Source organism: Psammomys obesus, unplaced genomic scaffold (assembly GCF_907164565.1).
Source record: "Psammomys obesus unplaced genomic scaffold, mPsaObe1.curated_primary_1811, whole genome shotgun sequence".
In the NCBI taxonomy this organism is placed as follows: Eukaryota; Metazoa; Chordata; class Mammalia; order Rodentia; family Muridae; genus Psammomys; species Psammomys obesus.
The window spans coordinates 10,560,832-10,568,435 of NW_026596149.1; positions in this window are offsets into that span (position 1 = coordinate 10,560,832).

Genomic DNA, 7,604 nt, shown 5'->3' on the forward strand with positions numbered 1-7,604 from the left:
GAAAGGAAAGGAAAGGAAAGGAAAGGAAAGGAAAGGAAAGGAAAGGAGGCTGTTGCCCATAAAATACCTGGTGAGAAAGGGCAGGGGCTTGCCATTGTGAACAGTGTCCATTTGGCAAAACTTGGCGGTGCCTATAAAGTTATAGTAGACAAAGCCTCAATCCATGCGCTTAGAAGACCGTGGGAAATGCCACACAGAATTCTGAAATCCAGCCAGCATGGTGGAGCATGCATGTAATGTCAGCAACATATGGTCAAGGGCTCTACCACTGAGCCACATCCCCCAAGGGTTGGAATCCCAGCACATGGGAGACTGACACAGAAAGCTCACAAATGGGATGCTAGCCTGGGCTATATAACAAGACAGTGTTTGTTTTGTTTTGTTTTGTTTTGTTTTTTAATGATCTGAAATTTATTCTGCACAATCAGAAGTCTCGACACCATCTTATAGGATTTGAATAGATGTTACGGCCAGACGCCGTCTTGTAGGATTGTAGATGTCATGGGGCAAAAGACATCTGCGATCTGTTAAGCCTTAGAAAGCTACGGTGGACCATTTCACAGGTTATCTGACCAGCAGAGCCTCCTGAACTGTGATTCTCCAAGAAGGAGCCGTACTTTATAAACTCATTTCACTACAGAATTCTGTTTTCCAGAACTAGTGTTCCAGGAAATACAGTTGTTACAAAATACCCATCAATTGTCTTGTTCCCGTTGTGAGCCACTGTAGCCTGTGGAGAACAGCATGCGGGATCTCACCACAGAAATTCTGAAGTTAAATTACTATCTCCGGTGAGTCCAGGAGGTAATCAGTATGAGAATTACTGATTCCCCGTCAGAAGACTAACATCTATGAGGCTAATGTGATGCGAAGGGAAAGCGGGGAGAAGGAAGGTAAGGGAATAAAGGACGAGACTGAAAGGCGGGCACGTGGAAGCCCTGGGGGGAGAGTAGTCACTGATGGGAACACTGAAGGGAAAGGAGGCATGAAGGAGACGTGAGTGTACCACAGAGGATACAAGGGCTTGAGGGGAGCATGGAGGCGAGATGAGGTTAGGGAATGAGAGGATGCTGAGGCACCAGGGAGGAGATAGAGGAAGGGAGAGAGAGATGGAGGCGCTGAGGTAGATATGCAACCACAGAGGCATAGATAGACATATATAATTACAGGAAAGGAGACATGACATTACTTTGAAGGACACAGGGAAACTGAGAGAGGCCCAGGTGAAGATAGCGAGGAGCAGAGCAGAGATCGGAAAGGACCTCTCACGTTCGTAGTCAGCATAAAGCACACAGGAAGTGGGTCCCCTTTCATCTTCTTAACTAGTCCATGAGGTTCGTGGGGAATAAAAAGGTTACGCTGGGTTTTGTTTTGGTTTTGCTCATTTGTTTTGTTTGGAGTGTCCAATAGCTGACCTCTAGTTTTACTCTCGGGGCTTACTCAAGGGACACAGCATCCCACCTCCCACCAAAAATGTGCATATCCCGTCTCCCTGATATCTGAGAGAAGCCATGGTCAGCAGACATACTAGGTAGCCTTTCCTCAGGGCCTGGCCTTTCTCTGGTTCTTTCTGAGCGACCTCTTCTCTAACCTATTCTCTTGTTGTGAGCTGTGCCTAATCTTCCTCAGTATTGTCCCTTTCTATCTAAGATAGCCAGAGTAGGTCTCTCTGATTCTCTGACTCGAGTCAGACAGCCTCGGTGTGGACATGAACTCCTGTGTCAGCAGGAAAAGGCCAGCACATCTCCCTGTGCCGGGATGTGGCACTGCAAATTATAATGGCTTCATCCTCACCATGCAATGCCAGAAGAGCCAAGCGTGAAGGAAGTGCCACAGGCACTGGACGCAGGGAGTGGAATGGAGGTCAAGACCGAATCACGGCCCTGGAAATCGCTTCCGTTTAAATTACAGGCGGGGGGGCTGGGGAGATTGCTGAGCTGGCACAGTGACTGCCTCAGGGTCATGGGGAACTGAGTTCAGATCTCACCCCCTCCGCCAAAATCTCGGTGTGCTACCTCACATCTGAAACTCCAGTGCTGGAATGGGGGCTGGGGGAGTCAAGCAGGTTCCGGGAGCTCATTGGTCAGACACCCAGCCTAAATAAACCAATGAATTCTAGGTTCAGTGAGAAGCCATGACTCAAAAAATAAAGTGGTGAGCAATTGATGAAGACACCTGAAGTCAAGCTCTGGTCTCCACATGCATGTGCGCGCACACACACACACACACACACACACACACACACATACACACACACACAGAGAGAGAGAGAGACAGGTATTCATGAAATAGCAATGTAACATAGTACTGGTTATAACACAAGCACTGAAAATGCTCTGGTGGACCAAGGGAGCGGATTAATTTGCTAAATCCCAAAGAAGACCACTGGGAAAGGAAAAACCATGGCCCAGCCTAGAGAGTGCTGGGCTGTGACAAACTTTGCCTTTACCCACCATTCCAGCTTCTGCATGTTAGCAGATTGGCTGGCTTGTCCACTTACTGAGTAGTAGGGAACACAGAGAGTCCTCATCTATGGAGAGAACAGAAGTGGGAACCTCTTCTCTGTCTCTGTCTCCATCTCTCTGTTTGTCTCACTCTCTGTGTGTCTCTGTATGTGTCTCTCTCTCTCTGTGTCTCTCAGGTCACAAAGGTTCAGAATCCTCACTGTTTTTAAACAACCACTATCTTTGTCCTTTAACCATAGACTGGATGGCTTAAAGAATATTTATTTTGCTGGGTGAGGTGGCACAAGCCTGCACTCCCAGAAGGCAGAGGCAGGTGGATCTCTCTGAGTGTGAGGCCAGCCTGGTCTACAAAGTGAGTCTGGGACAGCCAATGCTACACAGAGAAACCCTGTCTCAAAAAACAAAAAACAACAACAACAAAAATTACAGCCCCAGAGCGGAGCTCCTCGACCAAATAGCAACAGTGCTGAATGCTCCAGGCAGTCTTCTCCTGCTTTTCCAGGGGGCCATTTCCCAATCGTCATCTCGCACAGCAGTGATCAGAAAGAGATAAGTTCCACCTGTCTTTTTTCAACTTTTTTATTGATCGTGTTTCAAAGCATGTACCCTAATGCCACCCATCTCCCCCCCTCTGTATCTACCCTCTACCCTTGCAAACCCCCTCCCCTCCCCGACAAAAAAGAAAAGAAAAGAAACAAAGCATAAAACATCTCGTGGTGGAAGCTGTACTGTGTCACAGTGTGTCTGACGATATACCCTGTTGTCCACACACCTTCACCTGTAAATATTCACTGCAATGACCTATTGGTCTAGTCCGAGGCCTCTGGCTTCGGCTCCACCATCAACACTATCCTCACCGAGATTCCACTTGGATATCCTGTTGGCTCCCTGAGTCTTGGAGATCCTGCCTCTTTGGACCAGCAGGACCAGCCCCTTCACACACTCCAGCAGTTCATAGGTGAGGTGATGCTGGGCTGGGCCAGCTCCAAGCTCTGGATCTGGGCCTGAAGGGAGCTGAGTCGGTCAGCCTTCCAGCTCTCCTGCACCCACACACCAGGGTGAGCCCTCCAGCACTGCTGCAGCCAGCTCTCCCTGTGCTGCAGCTGCCAAAGGAAGGGTCAGCTCTCCTGCTCTCGTTCTCACCAGCACCCACACACCAGAGCCAGCTCTACTGTGCGGTCCAGTCAAGGTGTGGGGCCCGCTGTCCAGACTGCTGCAGCCAGGCAAGGGAGGCTCCCCCACTCTCACATCCCCAGGCCCAGCTCTCCCAAGTGCCTCAGGTAGTGGCAGGGGGTGGGGATAGAGGGAATATTGCCCCCCCCCGCTGTGCCCATGCCACCTCAGAGCAAGAAAGTGGTACGAGCTAGCTCTCTCATGCTCACACCTCAGATCAGACTCACTTAATACCCCTGCCACAGGGCCAGCTCTGCTGTGCTGCAGAGCCTGGTATTCCAAGTGCTGTCTCTCCAGAAGGCACTAATCCCACCTTCCGAAATCCCCCTAGGAGCCTCGCCTCCTGTCATCATCTGGTGTTAACATTCAACATGTGAACTGAAGAGAGGGGACACACAGGAGGATGCACTCCACAGCAAACACTGTCCTCAAGAATGCCTCCCTCTCAAAAAAAAAAAAAAAAAAAAAAAATGGCCGGTGGCCCATCACCTCTATTTTCTCTGCTACACTGTCTCAGCAATGTAAATAAAATAATAATTGTGATGATACGTATCACTGTTGGATTTGGAAAGAATTGGGCACTGGTAATTTGTTTCAGATGGGTGGGTCTGCTGATCTCGGAACTCATACAATATCAGTCCAAATATTCAAGTCTTACGGGGAAGGCAGAAAAGCCTAAAACCTCTACTAGGTTCCCTATCCATCCCCACTCCTCCCTCCAGTCAATTCTGCTTCTTTATTATCATTATTATACTAGCGTGTGTGTGTTGCATGCCACAGCATGTGTGTGGGAGTTGGAGGACAGCTTTGTCGGGGAGGTTCACTCCTTCCACTTGTAGCTGCCGGGGAGCAACCTTGGGCCACCAAGCACCTTTCCCTGCTGAGCCCTCTTGCCAGCCCAAAGCTGAAATTCTTAACCACCCCCTCCAGCAGAGTGAATCCATGCCCTCCTCTCTGCCACACACCTGGGGAACAGCTTCAGTGATGCTCACAGATGTCCTCAGCGAAGTTCCCCACTGACAGAGTGATGTGGAAATCTTCAGATGGTTTTTCACAAATAAGACAGGGGCAATTTATCATGTTCTAATGCTAACAAATTCTGTGGGTGCAAAACTCATAGTGTGTGTATAAATAAATTAACTCAGCAGCGTGAAACTTGATTCAATGCTTTTTAAAAAAAATGAACAAGCTGTTTCTTTGAGTTGTGATACTTATTTTCTCCCCTGGATTTTCTTTATTGGCTCCCATTTGCCAATGGAAACCAGTTCTGATTCTGATTAGCCTGAGAAAGATCAATCAAATAAATCTGAAGTCAGATGTGCTTGCAATTTTGTTTAGATATGAGGGTTTTTTCCCCCCAGAGAAAACATGGAGCATGTTGTTTTTATTCTTGTTGTCATTGCTGTTGGCTCTTGTTGTCATTTGGTTCTAGAACACAGCTGCCTCTGTGATTTCAGTTCAATCCACTTCTGCTGGTAGCTGGTCAATTCCCTGTGGAAGAGCTGCTGGAGAATGGAGAACTCTGGGGTAGGAAGAGCGTGTGAGTGAGGTCTGAAGGGGAACAGTGTGTGAATGAGGTCTGAACTGGGCATAGCGTAGGGGCTCGAGTAGAATCTATAAACTATAGCGACGTTTTCTTTGCACTATATCCACACAGTAGTATCCTGACAAAGGAGTGACAGCCGGGCTTCTTGACTTGAAAACTTGTTTTGCGGTTGTACCATCACTCAAGGCTTGGACCACTCAGGAAGAAAAATAGATTTTATTTTAGTCATTTGTGTATGATAAGTAAGCTTTCGCCTGGAAGAGTTACATCTTGAAAAAGTATCGTGGCATGCCTTGGAAGGCCACCCCAGCTCTGGGGCGGACATTCGCTTGTTTGGGGGAGGGGAGCTATGATGTGCGCATGAGTATGCTCGTGCTTAGGAGCGCAGGTGTGCGTGTGCCGCGGTGTGCACTGGAAGTCAGAAAGCAGCCCGCAGGTATTGCACGCCTTGCTTTAGGGCAGTCTCTTTGGTTTTTACGTTAATGACTGCAGCCCAAGGACATCCTAGCCACTCTTCTCCCACTTTCCTTAACACTGCTGGCGTGACAGATGTGAGCCACCACGTCCACCACATCCGCTGCTTGAACTGGAGCCATCAAGCCTGCATTGCAACTTTACTCAGCCTCGACGCCAGCATGGGCTTTCTTTATATATAATTTTTTATTTATTACAATTTATTCACCTTGTATCCCAGCTGTAATCCCAACCTCATTCCCCCCCCCCCCCCCCCCCCCCTTCCCTCTCTCATCTCCTCCCATGCTCCTTCCCCAGTCCACTGATAGTGGAGGACCTCCTCCCCTTCCATCTGACCCTAGCCTATCAGGTCTCATCAGGACTGGCTGCATTGTCTTCCTCTGTGGCCTGGTAAGGCTGCTCCCCTGTTACGGGGAGGTGATCAAAGAGCCAGCCACTGAGCTCATGTCAGAGAGAGCTCCTGTTCCCCTTACCAGGGAGCCCATTTGTAGACTGAGCTGCCACGGGCTACCTCTCAATCTTCATTCAGAAAGGAAAACAGGATAGACATTGGAAGAGGGTGAAAATAAGGAACAAGACAGGAGTCTACCACAGAGGGCCTCTGAAAGACTCTACCCAACAGGATATTAAAGTAGATGCTGAGACTCATAGCCAAACTTTGGGCAGAGTGCAGGGAATCTTATGAAAGAAGGGGGAGATAGAAAACCTGGAAGGGTCTGGAGCTCCACAAGGAGAACAACAAACCAAAAAATCTGGGCCTAGGGGTCTTTTCTGAGACTGATACTCCAACCAAGGAGTATCATGGAGATAACCTGGACCCCCTGCACAACCTGGGCTTTCTTGTGATTAGGATTAGGGGAATCTAAAAATGCCCAGGGTCACTCCTTATTTCATTGCTGAAGAAACAGAGACCAGAAGAGTTGCTCCCTTCCCAACCCCCAAGACTGCATATGCTAACATCCTCATCCACCCAGCGACTCAGAACATGATAATGTTTGGAGTCAGGGTGCTTGAGAGATGATTAAATGAGGTTATTGGGGGCAGCCATAATCTAATTCTAATCCCAAAGGTATAACCCAGTTGAGAAGATTTTTAAATATATATTTTTTATTTATTCTTTCCGAATTCCATATATGCATATGATGTACTTTGGCAATATACCCCCTCTTTCTCCTCTAGCTTCTCCTGAACACACCCAACATCATGTCCCTACCAACTTCATGTCCTCCTCTTTTTTTTTTTTCTTTTTTTTTTTTTAATAACCCCTTGGGTACAATCAGTGATGCACATTTGCCAGTCTGGTCAGGTAGCCAGAGATACAGTGAGTTCTGGAGTGGAATGGCCATTTGCTGTCCAGAAGTCAGTCTTTCACAGTACTCTTCCTCATCCTTCACCTCTTATATTCTCTCTGCTTCCTTTTCTGAAGTGTTCCCTGAACTTTGAGGGTACTGGTGGGAACTTGATAAAGATGTCCCATTTATGGGCTGGAGAGATAACTCAGAGGTTAAGAGCACTGGCTGCTCTTCCAAGGGTCCTGAGTTCAATTCCCAGCAACCACATTGTGACACAACCATCTATAATGTTATCGGGTGCCCCCTTCTGGCATGCAGGTGTACATGCAGGCAGAATACTGTATACATAATAAATAAATAAATATTTTTTCAAACTGCCCCATTTACACTTGAGTGCTCACTGTGACTTATTCTTAGCACTTAAACCAGTTGTAAGACTCTGTATCAACTGCTCCCCACTGTAAAAAAGAAGCTTCTCCTTCCAAAGTTGAGAGCAGAACAAATATTTGGGTACAAACATAAATATTTATAAGGCAGTTTAACAACATGACCATTTAGCAAAGCAATGATATTAGCTCCTCCTCAGGCCTGTCACCTTCCCAGCCATGGACTTTTGACCAGGTTTTACAGTTCTAGGCATAAATTCCTTCCTGT